At 42.9% G+C, this 16,211-nt stretch overlaps 1 long non-coding RNA gene across 1 annotated transcript; it reads left to right on the forward strand.

The window, feature by feature from the left end:
- The first annotated feature begins 779 nt into the window (after positions 1-779).
- LOC143710721 (uncharacterized) lies at positions 780-11,589 on the forward strand. The gene is made up of 3 exons (XR_013194624.1): positions 780-881; positions 10,925-10,979; positions 11,509-11,589. It is a non-coding gene; the product is annotated as an uncharacterized LOC143710721 (long non-coding RNA).
- Positions 11,590-16,211: the final 4,622 nt, after the last annotated feature.

Consider the following 16,211-nt stretch of genomic DNA (forward strand, 5'->3'; position numbering starts at 1 on the left):
ATTCTTTTTCAGTTTCAAAGATATTTTTTTTCAGTTTCAATTTATATTTTCATCAGTTTCTTGAAAAGTTACGTTCATTATTATTGGCACAAAAGTAATTCCATACAAAGTCAGTTCACTAGTGTAATAGCGTAGCGCTTCTGTGTTGTACGTCACACGTAGGCTCACTATCGGCCGACGCTTGTCATGTGTGTGATGTACAACACAGAAGCGCTGCGCTATTACACTACGTGAACTGACTCGAGGCCCACAGAGAAGGAAATGAATAGTTGAAATAAAGTCATTATTTTTGGGGGGTTTTGTGCACAAAAAGTATTCTCGTCGCTTGATAAACTTAAGATTGAGCCACTGTAGTCACTTGGACTATTTTAACGATGTCTTTAATAACTTTTCGGGGCTGGAAGGTTTCAATCCCTTAGAAGCCTATGGAGGAGTGATCCAGCTCTCAGATTTAATCAAAAATATCTTAATTCATGTTCCGAAGATGAACGAAGGTCTTACGGGGTTGAAGAACATGAGGGAGAGTAAATACTGACAGAATTTTCATTTTTGGGTGAACTATCCCTTTAAGGGAGAGTGATCATGACAGAATTTAGATTTTTATTTTATTTAATAGAAAACGTACTGTTGTTTTTAATTTTACCCAACTTCTTCAAGTTTGCATGGTGTGTGACATTTGGAGCCTCATTATATTGTGATTCTAGGGAAGATTTGTATTACATTACCGTTGTCTGTGTGCCAGTCGAATTTTAGACAAAGTGCAAGAGCACATCTTTTTCAGTTCAGCTACATTCAATTTGACCAATCAGAGCCAAGCTTTTCAAGTCGAAGTCGAAGCAGACTCAAAGAGATGAAGATAATGCCTCAGAAGTTACTGATAAGTTTTAGTTGCTGTTAGCAATAAATAAATGCTGTTAAATAAATAGTTCACTGTTAAGTTTCTTTCCTAGGCGGAGAGGTCTGCTATGCATTTGCTTATGTGACTAACATATACTGACGTTAACGCAGTAACATGATGTTGACACTGATTTCTAGCAACTTCAGCACTGGGTATGTAGTCAAAGTATAAAGTCTTTGATAAATCTGTTTAAAAACTATGTGGGGACTTCCGCTTCCGGCCGAATGGAGTGAGCAGCCAAGTTAGGCAGCTCCGCAAAAGTTTCAATAATTTAATTATCCTGGGTCAACGAACATCGCCCTCTATCAGTAACTCACCTATAAAAATAATTTAGAACAATATTTGATATGAAGGGCACTCGGAAATACACACAAAAAACTCTACAAGCTACACCGGCACCGGTTGGCACTACTCCGGTTAACGAAGTCTCGGCTAACAAGGCCTCAACTGGCGCGGCAAATGCTATTGGAGCACAGGCCAACAAAGCCCCGGCTGAAACCGCTCCAGCTAGTGAAGCTCTGGCCTGCTCACAAGACGAAGGTGCAATGGCGGAAGAAGAAACACCTCTCTCTGAGGGAATATTTCGAAGCGAGCTACGTGCATACCGCGAAAGTTCAAAGAATGATATTAAAGCAGAAATCGAGATTATGCATCAAGATATACGCAAAGACATCACATCGCTACGGGAAGAAGCTAAAGCAGACATTAACACGCTCCGAAACGAACTTTCACAGAAAATAGCAACACTACATAGAGCCCACACTGAAACGGCAGACACACAGGGAGAAATGGAAAGATCTCTCTGTGATGTTTCGGACAAAATATCCGCCATGGACAAAGCACACGCAACCTTACAGAAAGACTACAATAAACTGCAGGAAAAATACATGGACCTGGACAGTGTTGGGGATAACTTATTACAAGTAACTTGAGTTACGTAATCAGATTACTTTTTCAAGTAACTAGTAAAGTAACGCATTACTTTTTCAATTTACAACAAAATATCTGAGTTACTTTTTCACATTTATTGACTGACAGCTCTCCTGTCCCCATGTTGAGAGAAATAAAGTGAGGTGTTGTGTGCATTTGCATTGAACATGCATTTACTCATCTAACTTGCACAAAAACATTCAGTATTCCTCAAAATGAATAAAAACAGTCAAATGCAATCTCAGAATTTTGTGCAAAAGTTTTATAATTAACTATGTTAAATTACACAAATATACTTTATGTATTTAATCTCACTTTATTAACCAATGTCTTTGCTGCTGACCTACAATGATCTAATTCAACCATACTAATAAGCAAAAATGACTTTAGATTAGGTTTAGAAATAAGAGTGTTGAACTTCCTTCTACTGTATCATATTGTTATTTAATCAAGAACAGCAGCAGCTGAAAGGTTTGTTTGAGCGGCGCCCTCTACTGTACAGTAGTAAATATGCATTTCCTTCAGCCTTAGGCTTATTCATTTAACTTTTGATGTGTTTGAATGTAACGCATTACTTTCCATAAAAAGTAACTAAGTAACGTACTTAGTTACTTTTTTGGGGAGTAACGCAATATTGTAATGCATTACTTTTAAAAGTAACTTTCCCCAACACTGGACCTGGAGAACAGAAGTCGCAGGCAAAACCTACGTGTGGTGGGAATTAGCGAAGATATAGAGGCAGGGAATCCAAGCCGCTTCATTTTTTACGCGTATTGGACAACAATCTGATTTAAATTTCATGTTTAAGGAAGGGGGTAAGGAGTTAAGTAGTTAAATTTAAGTAGTATACTAGATTTGATTTTTCTGTTTACTTTTATTCAATAAGTGTGGGCCACAACTACAAGTGATCTGACCCAGGAGAATGTAGTATACAACTTTAGTAGTTAAGTGGTAAGTCAAGTGTCCATAGACTTAGGGTTTAGGAACTTATGGATCTTTATGAAGATCATTTTTGTTCTTTGTTTTTACCCTAGCACGTTTAGTTTAGGGATGTTGAGAAAGTTCAATTGTTCAGACTTTGTTCTACTTCAGAGGATATCGTACAAGATAGTTTTCACAGCCATGCATTAATTAAATATGACCAAGGTTAACATGTTGGCTAAAACAATTCCACACAACTTGATCAAATTTGTGACTTGGAATTGCAAATGCCTTAATGGACATTTGAAAAAACTAGATATGTATATCGGCTTTCTACAAGAAACACACTTGAAAAATCAAGATCACAAAAGATTACGCAACAAATGGATTGGACAGATATTTCATTCTAACTTTGGTGCAAAGAGTAAGGGTACAGCAATATTAATTAAAAAAACAGTACCGTTTATCGCTTCAAAGATAATACCGGACTCTCAAGGCAGATTCATCATTGTCACTGGTAAACTTTATGATAATTTGATCACATTAGTTAACGTATATGCGCCCAACGTTGATGACGAACAATTTTTAAACTCATTGTTATCAAAAATACCCGACATGGACTCTCATCAACTGATAATTGGGGGAGATTTTAATTTAGTGCTTGATTCTGACCTGGATAGGTCATCACGTAGACCGGTTACTGTGACTAAAATGGTAAAAAGTGTTAAGAAATTCATGGATACTGTACTTATAGAATAATAGATCCATGGAGAACCCTGCAACCCAACACACACCAATATTCTTATTACTCCCCAGTTCATCAGACTTACACCAGAATAGATGACTTTTTAATAGATGGTAAACTTTGCGATTATGAAACACTAATGTTGTCAGATCATAGTCCTCTAACTATGCATTTAGCCTTTGGATATAATCAAACATCGAGGAGCGGGAGGTTTGATAACAACATACTATCATACAAAGAAGGAATAGAAGAAATTAAAAAACACATAAATTTGTATTTATCATTTAATGACACTCCTGACGTCACAGAATCCACCCTCTGGGAGGCACTAAAGGCATATATTAGAGGCCAAGTAATTTCATGGAAAAGCCTGAAAAATAAGCAACAAAGGGAAAGAGAAACTCAACTAAAAGAAGAAATAACGGAAACGGATAGACAACATTCATCTAGTCCCTCAGTAATTCTACATAAGAAAAAGCTGGCTCTGCAGACAGAACTGGAATTAATATACACCACAAAAACGGTTAAAATGTTGACCAAAGCAAGGCATAGATATTGTGAGCAAGGGGAAAGAATGGGCAAGATTTTGGCTCAACAAAATAAAAAAACAAGCTGCATCAAGGATATTTACGGAAATCCGCAAGGATTCAGGTCAAGTTACAAGAGACCAACAGGAGATAAATGATACTTTTAAAAAAATTTATAAAAAACTATACACTTCAGAATCTAAGAAGAACTCCACACTCATAGATATGTTTTTTGATAAAATGTCTATTCCAACAATTAGTTTAGAAAATCTAGAACAACTGGAAAAACCCATAACAAAACAGGAAATTGAACAAGCTATAAGCAGTACTGGTCCAGACGGCTACACTTCAGAATTTTACAAAGCCTTTAAAGAGCAGATCTCGATGTTGCTGTTAAATGTATTCAATGAAGCTTTACATAGGGTCTCTCTACCTCCAACACTTTACCATGCAAGTATTTCTCTTATTCATAAACAAGATAAAGACCCCTTAGACCCCGCGTCCTATATTTCAAACCCTTTCCAAGATCTTAAAAAAACAGCTTAAACCAGAACCACTCTGGGCTCTTTTTGGTGTGAAGCCAGTCAATGTACAACTTTCGGACACCCAAAACAGCATGGTTTGTTTTGGGACTTTGATGGCGCGGAGATCGATTCTCTTGTGCTGGAAACAGAAAATGCCCCCTGCTCACTCAGCCTTAATGAAAGACATAATGGATCATTTGAAATTGGAGAAAATTAAATATTTGTTGAGGGGGAAGTCTGAAATATTTTATTCAACGTGGCAAACTTTTATAGATTACTTTGGTGAGAATGTATAATTGATTTGTTTAGCATGGCAATGGCAATGATGTCGCCTGATGTCTGTTGTTTGTTATTGTGTTTTTGTCTTTCTGTATTTTATATGCAAAAAAAAATCATTAAAGAGAATTTTGAGAAAAAAAATCTATGTGGAGACATTTGCCTGTCTTAAAACAACTATAAAACATTGTCCAATGCATCTGAAAGAAACAGAATTAGTCATTATAACATGTACAACATTACATTAAAATTCTTTTTATTTGCAAAATTAAGCTGCATTTTTTCTGATTTCCTGAACAATTTGGCTTAATTGTTATGATGTAAATGATCTTTGAAAAGGTTGAAAACAACAAACATGTTATGAACATAAAGTTACTTTGTTTTGAGCTGACCAGCAAATTATGGTAGTGTTTGTTGATGTTTAATGTTTATATTTGTTCAAGCTGGACAACCTTATTGCCTTTTTGATTACTTTCTAATATATATTTATAATTACAAATAAGTACAAAGATTACATTGTTAAAAGGGATGCTTATAAGAGAGCATACATTTGAAACTGCTGAGTCTGTGAAGGGTTTTGATTATATTACCCACCAAGTACATTGTACTCAGCGTACTGTCATTCTTAAAAAGAAAACAAATCATTCATCATAATTTGCCTGCCTTATATGTGTGTGTATATATATATATATATATATATATATATATATATATATATGTGTGTGTGTGTGTGTGTGTGTGTGTGTGTGTGTGTGTGTGTGTGTGTGTGTGTGTGTGTGTGTGTGTGTGTGTGTGTGTGTGTGTGTATGTGTGTGTGTGTGTGTGTGTGTGTTGTGTATATAATCTCTCTTTTTCATATTACAGTTTTTCTCAATTGCTTAAACACTATAACCAGGCTTTTGAACAAAAATGTCAAAACCATAATGTCATTTATCAAAAAGCACACCCATTTCACTAAACTATAAACACTATTCCCTGTTTTGACACATGAGTCAGAATTGTTGAACTGTCACTGCAAAACTCTACACACAAATCCCTTAATATTTCATTGCCTAGACCATGTGGTCATTTAGAAAGCACTAGCATTCAATATTGTTCACTCAAGTCAGCATAGTTTCAGCTCAATTAGCACACAATTACCCAGGTGAAAACACTAAGAGTCACAATTTAACACACACCAATCAGAACTTTCAAGATACATAAAAGTGCCAGAGTCAGTTCATTTGAGTTTTGGAACAATGGATCCACAAAGAAATGAAGGAAGAGGTTGAGGAGGGAGCGGAAGAGGACGTGGTGAAGGAGGAGGGAGAGGAAGTGGTGAAGGAGGAAGGAGAGGACGTGGTGATGGAGGAGGGAGAGGAAGATGACGTGGTGAAGGAGGAGGAAGAGGAAGTGGTGAAGGAGGAGGGAGAGGACGTGGTGAAGGAGGAGGAAGAGGAAGTGGTGAAGGAGGAGGAAGAGGATGTGGTGAAGGAGGAGGGAGAGGAAGAGGACATGGTGAAGGAGGAGGGAGAGGAAGAGGATGTGATGAAGGGGGAGGAATAGACGTGGTGAAGGAGGAGGGAGAGGAAGTGGTGAAGGAGGAAGGAGAGGACGTGGTGATGGAGGAGGAAGAGGAAGATGACGTGGTGAAGGAGGAGGAAGAGGAAGTGGTGAAGGAGGAGGGAGAGGACGTGGTGAAGGAGGAGGAAGAGGAAGTGGTGAAGGAGGAGGAAGAGGATGTGGTGAAGGAGGAGGGAGAGGAAGAGGACATGGTGAAGGAGGAGGGAGAGGAAGAGGATGTGATGAAGGGGGAGGAATAGACGTGGTGAAGGAGGAGGGAGAGGAAGTGGTGAAGGAGGAGGAAGAGGACGTGGTGAAGGAGGAGGGAGAGGAAGAGGACATGGTGAAGGAGGAGGGAGAGGAAGAGGATGTGATGAAGGGGGAGGAATAGACGTGGTGAAGGAGGAGGAAGAGGAAGTGGTGAAGGAGGAGGAAGAGGACGTGGTGAAGGAGGAGGGAGAGGAAGAGGACATGGTGAAGGAGGAGGGAGATGAAGAGGATGTGATGAAGGGGGAGGAATAGACGTGGTGAAGGAGGAGGGAGAGGAAGAGGACGTGGTGAAGGAGGAGGAAGAGGAAGAGGACGTGGTGAAGGAGGAGGGAGAAGGAAGATGACGTGGTGAAGGAGGAGGGAGAGGAAGAGGACGTGGTGAAGGAGGAGGGAGAGGAAGAGGACGTGGTGAAGGAGGAGGGAGAGGAAGAGGACGTGGTGAATGAGGAGGGAGAGGAAGAGGACGTGGTGAAGGAGAGGGGAGAGGAAGAGGATGTGGTGAAGGAGGAGGAAGAGGACCTGGTGAAGGAGGAGGGAGAGGAAGATGATGTGGTGAAGGAGGAGGGAGAGGAAGAAGATGTGGTGAAGGAGGAGGGAGAGGAAGAGGACGTGGTGAAGGAGGAGGGAGAGGAAGAGGACGTGGTGAAGGAGGAGGGAGAGGAAGATGACGTGGTGAAGGAGGAGAGAGAGGAAGAGGACGTGGTGAAGGAGGAGGGAGAGGAAGAGGACGTGGTGAAGGAGGAGGGAGAGGAAGAGGACGTGGTGAAGGAGAGGGGAGAGGAAGAGGATGTGGTGAAGGAGGAGGAAGAGGACCTGGTGAAGGAGGAGGGAGAGGAAGAGGATGTGGTGAAGGAGGAGGGAGAGGAAGAGGACGTGGTGAAGGAGGAGGAAGAGGACGTGGTGAAGGAGGAGGAAGAGGACGTGGTGAAGGAGGAGGGAGAGGAAGATGACGTGGTGAAGGAGGAGGGAGAGGAAGAGGACTTGGTGAAGGAGGAGGGAGAGGAAGAGGACGTGGTGAAGTAGGAGGGAGAGGAAGAGGACGTGGTGAAGGGGGAGGAATATAACTTGGTGAAGGAGGAGGGAGAGGAAGAGGACGTGGTGAAGGAGGAGGGAGAGGAAGAGGACGTGGTGAAGGGGGAGGAATATAACGTGGTGAAGGAGGAGGGAGAGGAAGAGGACGTGGTGAAGGAGGAGGGAGAGGAAGAGGACGTGGTGAAGGGGGAGGAATATAACGTGGTGAAGGAGGAGGGAGAGGAAGAGGACGTGGTGAAGGAGGAGGGAGAGGAAGAGGACGTGGTGAAGGGGGAGGAATATAACGTGGTGAAGGAGGAGGGAGAGGAAGAGGACGTGGTGAAGGAGGAGGGAGAGGAAGAGGACGTGGTGAAGGGGGAGGAATATATATGGTGAAGGAGGAGGAATAGGTTGTGGTGAAGGAGGAGGGAGAGGAAGAGGACGTGGTGAAGGAGGAGGGAGAGGAAGAGGACGTGGTGAAGGGGGAGGAATATAACGTGGTGAAGGAGGAGGAATAGGATGTGGTGAAGGAGGAGGGAGAGGAAGAGGACGTGGTGAAGGAGGAGGAATAGGACGTTGTAAGGAACTTAGCTCAGGTTTGGGGAATAAGTATCCAACAATTATTAATTTTGAATCAACAGTGATTGAATACGGATCTAAACTAGATCGTCATACATAAAAATCACCCAAATAGGGATTATATAGCTCACGCGTCTGCTTCAGATATATATAGTTAATTAACACAATGAATTGTAATTAATTAAGTATATAATTCATATGCAGGCGGGCTATATTCATTTTCAGAATACCTTAATAGAGTTACTGTAACTGTTATCCCAACTAATCAGTTCGTCCACCGAGCTGCTTGTTTGATATTCGTTATCAATTCTCAAAAAGGTTTATCCTTAGTATCAGTTTACTAATCAAATTAGTTAACTTTAACAGTATCAGCTCGTAGCTTTAGATCATACATTAAAGAGGCTTTGTTCCGTGACCAACAAACAGAGACAATCAAGAGTATAATGGGTTTAATAAAAATGAACTAGAAAATACAACTACATTTAACAATGAATATTGAATAATGAAAGAAAAAAAAGTAAGGAAGAAAAGTAGAAGACAGGAAAACAAAGATTGTTACCACAGTTGAACCTTAAGAACCACCAAGGAAAATACACACTTTAACGCGCTTGAATCTGGATTGAGTTATAGATAACGGTCTTCTTGGATGTTGGCTCGCACACACATCAGGATCGCGCGAGGATCTCTGTGGGGACTCATTACGCTGTAAAGGTGTCACGAACTAATCTACCCTCCAGACTGGCTGGCGCTAAGGGAAGATTTAGAGTTGGAGGAGTCATAAGTTGGGCTTTTAGAAACCCTTCGTAAACATGTGTTTATTGTGTTAAGAAATAATGACTTCATGATTCTGCGCTCATACCCTACAACGTGGTGAAGGAGGAGGGAGAGGAAGAGGACGTGGTGAAGGAGGAGGGAGAGGAGGAAGAAGAGGAAGAGGAGGACGTGGTGAAGGACGAGGTAGACGAGGTGGAGGTGGTGGTGGTAGTGGTGGAGGAGGAGGAGGAAGGGTAAGGAGACAAGCAGTCTCGGATGAAATTAGAGCCACTTTAGTTGATCATGTCCTTGTCCATGGCATGACTATGAGGGAGGCTGGGCAACGAGTACAGCCTAATTTGAGTCGCTTCACCGTCGCCTCCATCATCAGAACTTTCAGGGAGGAAAACAGGTAGGTGTACTTGCAGTAAGACTGCTCTGTACAGTAACTTGTGCTGTACTCTGTGCTTTGACATCACATCTACTGTTGCACTATGTAATATGTACTACTGTAATAAAGAAATGCATCAAATTGCCACGCATACAGATAGTTTCAGTATGTTTCCATTTTTTCCTTTAAAAAGGATGTGTGAGAGTTACAGTAACTTCTTTAGGACACAGAGACGCCCACCTGGTGGAGGCAGGCTAAGGCTTTTGTCGGAGCAGCAAGAGAGGGAGCTTGTAAACATGGTCATTGCCAATAATGTAATCCGCCTGCGAGAGATTCAAAGGAGAGTGATTGAGGATAATATCCTTTTCGAGGACTAAATGCCATCAGCCTCTCCACAATTGACCGCATCTTCCGAAAGCACCAGTTCCGGATGAAACAAGTATACAACGTCCCTTTTGAACGAAACTCTGACAGAGTTAAAGACCAACGAGTGGAATATGTTCAGGTATGAATTTTGATATCGCATGAAGTATTGTGTACCATCAGAGTATAGCAGTTTATGCTGCCATTTGTGCCTTCTTGAACTGTGCTTCAGCATAGTGATTTACTCTACTGTGTTTCATGTGTTTTGCAGAGAATCTTTGAGATTGAAGGCTGGCCTGTTCCCCATGAAATTATCTTTGTGGATGAGGCTGGTTTCAACCTGACCAAAAGAAGGAGAAGGGGGAGGAACATAATTGGCCATCGGGCTATTGTAAATGTCCCTGGTCAGCGCGGAGGGAATGTCACTATATGCGCAGCCATCAGCCAACGACGGGGTACTCCACCGCCATGCCATTTTAGGACCCTATAACACTATGCTCTTCCTTGCTTTCCTTGACGGTCTAAGAGAGCATATGTTCCAGTTGGACCACAGGGAACCAGCACAACCAGACCACCCTCACTACGTTGTTGTTTGGGATAACGTCAGCTTCCATCGCGCTGCTCTGGTTCGAGACTGGTTTACCAATAACCCGAGCTTTTCAAACATCTTTCTGCCTGCATACTCTCCCTTTCTAAACCCAATAGAGGAGTATTTTTCGGCATGGCGGTGAAAAGTGTATGATCGAGAACCTTATATGCGTGTTCACCTCCTCCAGGCCATGGAAGAAGCCTGCCTAGATGTATCAGTAGATGCGTGCCAGGGGTGGATCAGGCATGCAAGAGGATTTTACCCCCGCTGCCTGGCTAGGGCTAATATAGCCTGTGATGTGGATGACATTCTCTGGCCTGACCCAGACCAAAGACAGGAGGCTGAGGCGGAATAATCTTCTTTTTTTTTCTTTTTTTTTGTGTTGTACTGTGTAGTACATGAATGAATAAAAATGTGCTTATGTGTCCTGTCTGAGGGCAAAGTTTGGTTTTTCAGCAAGAGTGAATGGTTTTGAGTGTAGAGCTTCATTTTGACCTGAAAATAGGTTGTTTGGGAAACTGGGTGAAACGTTATGGATTTGTGTTTACTGTTTTGAGAAGACGGCATAGTTTCAAGAAACGCGTTTAAGCAATCGTTCAGACCAGTTGCTATAGAAGAAAAACTGATATCTGAGTGCAGAGACAAGCAAAGAAGAGAGTAGTAAGTATGGTTTAATCTCATATCACCTCTGTTATAGAGATTTTTGAATCAGGCCTATTGAAAGGTGATTGACAATTAGGAAAATGTTAGCAACGTGTCCATTTCAGGTGTCTAATTTGTGCTGCCTTTAGTCATTCATGTAAAAATGAATGTCTGTGTATTTAATTGTTTTTTTTGGTAAAGCTGCAAGTCACTTGTTCTAGTTGCCTTGGCATTCAATATTTTTCACAACTTCTAATTTCCTTAAATCTTTGCAACAGAGGTGAAGAGAGTGAATGTTAGCATGACCACAATAGACACGTTCATGGGAAATACCCTAGGTTTAAATAAACCACAATTATCAATCAACAACTTATCCTCTAATAGTCACAGGTTGCTTTATTGCTGCAAATAAATATATCGGTGGTATACTGAGAAGTCAACGGAATTCTAATGCATTTCTATGCAAATATTATACATATATTCAAACATGGATACAAAAATGTTAATCATTGGTTAATTTTATATAAATTCTTATTCCCTTTCACAGATCCTGTGATAAAGCAGTCTTCAAATACTACAGTGTCTGAACCACAAGCCCTCAGTTGCAGCAAATGAGTCGTACTCAAAGTGACAGTCCACTTGAAGATGAAAATGTGACATTCAAACTCTTCTGTTTCTTTGGTTCTGTTTCTAAGTTTGTAAATAATGCATTATTCAGTTTCTGCACATTGTTTTCCATAACTTGTATTTGTTTTATTTTTATTTTTTCAGAAAATCGCATTGTGATGCTTATTTATTTAGTGATGTTATATTCATAGTGTACTTTTCAGTAATACAGGTATAACTGAAATGTTCTACACATTTTTTTTTATAAATGTAGCTCTGCCATAGCATTTCACTGATCTTTGTTATAATGTAGCTATTTTGTTCAAGAGATTATATATGCTGCTGTACTTTTTTATGTACTTTTATTTATTTATTTTGCAATGTACACAACAAGATACTACATTAAAGTTTTCTTGATTTCAAAGTCTGTGTATGTCTTAACATTTATTTAATTATTTTTGCACTTTCAATATACCATTTTGAATACTGAATAAAACAGCTTTATAATAAATATTAGTGTAATGCTAATACACTTTTAATGAGCTTGTGAGAAAGTGAACCTCACTTCTCACTGTTACGCACTCCCGCATTGACTGTGAATGGCGTTACACGCGAGAGCGGGATAGACTCTGGACATTTGCCCGGGGGGAGGTTGTGTTTAAATAGAAGGCTGGCGCGAGGCTAGGCGCCATTAACTCATTCACGTTGATTTGTCACGTTGATTTCATTCACAACACTCAAAACTAATTTGTCACTGCTTATAACTTCCTACTTTACCACCCCCATGACATGTAGTGCGGTACCCACTAGTTCATGTCCCATTTACTCCCTGTTTCTGGCAAAAATCCTAGTGAATTCATACATATTACGACTCACGCATTTCCTGCATCCCGGTCCGGTTCGACTGCCCCTATGCGGATGCGCGCGCCGCTGTAGGGGCATTATTTATCCTTGTCATAGGGCAGAGGGTGCAGAGCATTGGTCACAGGGGTGTTTGTTTGTAATAATGTTTTGTATGTATATGGGTGGTGTGAATAGGTGGTGTAAATGTTGTATAAAATGATAGTGATATGATGATACTATTTTATTTTCATGTAATGTTTATTTTCTACTTAGCTTATAGCTTATTTATGGCCTTAGGCTAAAGGTAGTTGAATCCCTGAGGTCCCTGATTGTTGGTATGGTCTAATTGGTCCTGAATGGGCCAATTTGGCTTAATGCTTTGGCCTATTTAAGAGGGCCTCATTCTGCATTAGGGAGAGGGAGGGTGAGTACTAGCTTGCTGTGAGGCTATGTACAAAGTTTTTGCTGTACTATCGTTGAAAGCTAGTAGCATTGTGCTATTTTGATTTATTTTTGATTATTTTGTTTTCTTGATTTCTGAGTTAAAATATAAATAAACTTTATTCTATTTTTGGAACAATTGATATCTGGCAACCGTCTTTTCCACCTCCACCATCTAAAGCCAGTGAGCCTACACATCTCAGTATTTGGGGTGCCGCTCGGTACCTCACAGAGCTGAAATGCTATTTAAATGTTTTTTGAAGTACATTAAAATGAAGCTTCAAATATATTATAACTTCCTACTAGCTTTAGGAACGTGGAACGTCACACCGCTGGCGGGAAAGGAGCCTGAGATTATGCGTGAGGTTGAGAGGTACCGACTAGAGATAGTCGGGATCACCTCCACGCACGGCTTGGGCTTTGGAGTGTGTTCTTGAGAGAGGATGGACTCTTTACCACTCTGGAGTTGCCCATGGTGAGAGAAGGCGGGCTGGTGTGGGTTTGCTTATAACCCCCCAGCTCAGCCGCCATGTGTTGTAGTTCACCCCGGTGAACGAGAGGGTCGCTTCCCTGTGCCTTCGGGTCGGGCATAGGTCTCTCACTGTCATTTGTGCCTATGGGCCGAACGTCAAGGCAGAGTACCCGGCCCTCTTGGAGTCTCTGGGAGGACTTCAACGCCCACGTGGGCAGCGACAGTGACACCTGGAGGGGCGTGATTGGGAGGAACGGCCCCCCTGATCTGAACTCGAGCAGTGTTCTTTGCTAGTTACAGCTTGTCCATAATGAACACCATGTTCAAGCATAAGGGTGTCCATCAGTGCACGTGGCACCAGGACACCCTAGGCCGGAGGCCCATGATCGAATTTGTGGTCGTTTCATCTGACATCCGGCCGTATGTCTTGGACACTCGGGTGAAGAGAGGTGGTGGTGAGTTGGATCCGATGGCAGCGGAAGAAGCTGGAAAGATTCGGCAGACCCAAACGTACTGTGAGGGTCTGTTGGGAACGTTTGGCCGAACCCACTGTCAGAGAGATCGTCAACTTCCACCTCCGGTGGAGCTTCGACCGGATCCCGAAGGAGTCTGGAGATACTGAGCCCGAGTGGACCATGTTCTCCACCTCCATTGTCGATGCGGCCGCTCGTAGCTGTGGCCGTAAGGTCTCCGGTGCCTGTCGTGGCGGCAATCCCCGAATCCGGTGGTTGACACCAGTAGTAAGGGATGCCGTCAAGCTGAAGGAGGAGTCCTATGTCCTATGACAGTGACGCCTGGATGGGCCTGGCTTGTGAGACTCCTGAGGGAGCTGACAGGTACTGGCAGGCCAAGCGGATTGCAGCCCTTGTGGTTGTGGAGACAAAAAATCGGGCCTGGGAGGAGTTCAGTGAGGCCATGGAGAGCGCCTACCGGTTGGCCTCGAAGACATTCTGGCAAACCGTCCGGCACCTCAGGAGAGGGAAGCAGTGCCCTACCAACACTGTTTACAGTGGAGGTGGGCAGCTGTGGACCTCAACTGGGGATGTTGTCGGACGGTGGAAGGAATACTTCGAGGATCTCCTCAATCCCACCGACACGTCTTCCATCGAGAAAGCAGAGGCTGAGGGCTCGGAGGTGGACTCGTCCATCACCCTAGCTGAAGTCACCAAGGTAGTCAAGAAGCTGCTCGGTGGCAAGGCACCGGGGGTGGATGAGATCCACCCTGAGTACCTCAAGTGCCTGGATGTTGTGGGGCTGTCTTGGCTGACACGCCTCTGCAACATCACGTGGCGGTTGGGGACAGTACCTTTGGGCTGGCAGACCGGGGTGGTGGTTCCTCTTTTTAAGAAGGGGGACCGGAGGGTGTGTTCCAACTACAGGGGGATCACACTTCTCAGCCTCCCCGTGAAAGTCTATGCCAGGGTACTGGAAAGGTGAATTCGGCCGATAGTAGAACTTCTGATTCAGGATGAACAGTGCGGTTTTCCTCCCGGTCCTGAAACACTGGACCAGCTCTATACCCTCTTCAGGGTGCTGGAGGGTTCATGGGAGTTTGCCCAACCAATCCACATGTGCTTTGTGGATTTGGAGAAGGCATTCAATTGTGTCCCTTGTGGCGTCCTATGGGAGTATGGGTTCCGGGGCCCTTTGCCAAGGGCTGTCTGGTCCCTGTACGACCGTAGCAGGAGCTTGGATTGCATTGACGGCAGTAAGTCAGACTTGTTCCCGGTGCATGTTGGACTCCAGAAGGGCAGCCCTTTGTCACCGGTTCTGTTCATAGTTTTTATGGACAGCATTTCTAGACACAGCCAAGGGCAGGAGGGTGTCCGGTTTGGGGACCACACGATTTCGTCTCTGCTATTTGCGGATGATGTTGTTGTGCTGGCCCCATCAGACCAGGACCTTCAGAATGCACTGGGATGGTTTGCAGCCGAGTGTGAAGCGGCTGGGATGAGAATCAGCACCTCCAAATCCGAGGCCATTGTTCTCAGTCGGAAAAGGGTGGCTAGCCCACTTCACGTTGGTGGAGAGTTCCTGCCTCAAGTGGAGGAGTTCAAGTATCTTGGGGTCTTGTTCAAGAGTGAGGGAAGGATGGAACGGGAGATTGACAGACTGATAGGTGGAGCTTCTGCAGTAATGTGGTCGATGTACCGGTCTGTCGTGGTGAAGAAGGAGCTGAGCTGCAAGGCGAAGCTCTCGATTAACGGTCAATCTACGTTCCTAATCTCACCTATGGTCATGAGCTGTGGGTCATGATCGAAAGGACAAGATCCCGGATACAGCCGGCCGAAATGAGCTTTCTCCGCAGGGTGGCTGGGCGATCCCTTAGAGATAGGGTAGGGATGTCGTTAGGCCTATTTTAGGGGGGCTGAAGCTACCCCAAAATGTTCCTTAGCCCCCCTAAATGATAATAAGAACAACAATAACAATTCGATTTATGAGTATCCTCGTAAGGAAAGGGGATACGGGATATTCTCGGGAGTCTCCCGCATAATAATAGCGGATCCCTGATGCGCGCAAATTAGTTCATATCTCCCGGAATATCTAGAGCTTGCGAGCTCCAAACCGTGTAGCGCGCACGCAGAGAAAGAGAGAGCGGGAGTCCTTGCGTGTGTGTGCAAATGTGAGCGCGTGTTTTTTAATTAGTTGTTTCAAATTAGCACACTTCAAGTTAACTAATCATTAACACACTTGAAGTATACTGATAATTAGTCTGGCTGTAATTATACTTAGCATCTTTTTTTTTCACCAGGGAAGGCCGAGCGTTTAGGCTTTAGTATTGGGTTTTTAGTTCATAATACGCAAATTCCATCTGAGAACAATGCTAATTATATGGGATAAATTGTTTATAATCAAACCCATGCACTAACAGAAAAAACAGTCTGATC

This window comes from Siphateles boraxobius, unplaced genomic scaffold, assembly GCF_051911475.1.
Source record: "Siphateles boraxobius isolate OS27281-9 unplaced genomic scaffold, OSU_SipBor_1 118, whole genome shotgun sequence".
NCBI classification, from domain to species: Eukaryota; Metazoa; Chordata; class Actinopteri; order Cypriniformes; family Leuciscidae; genus Siphateles; species Siphateles boraxobius.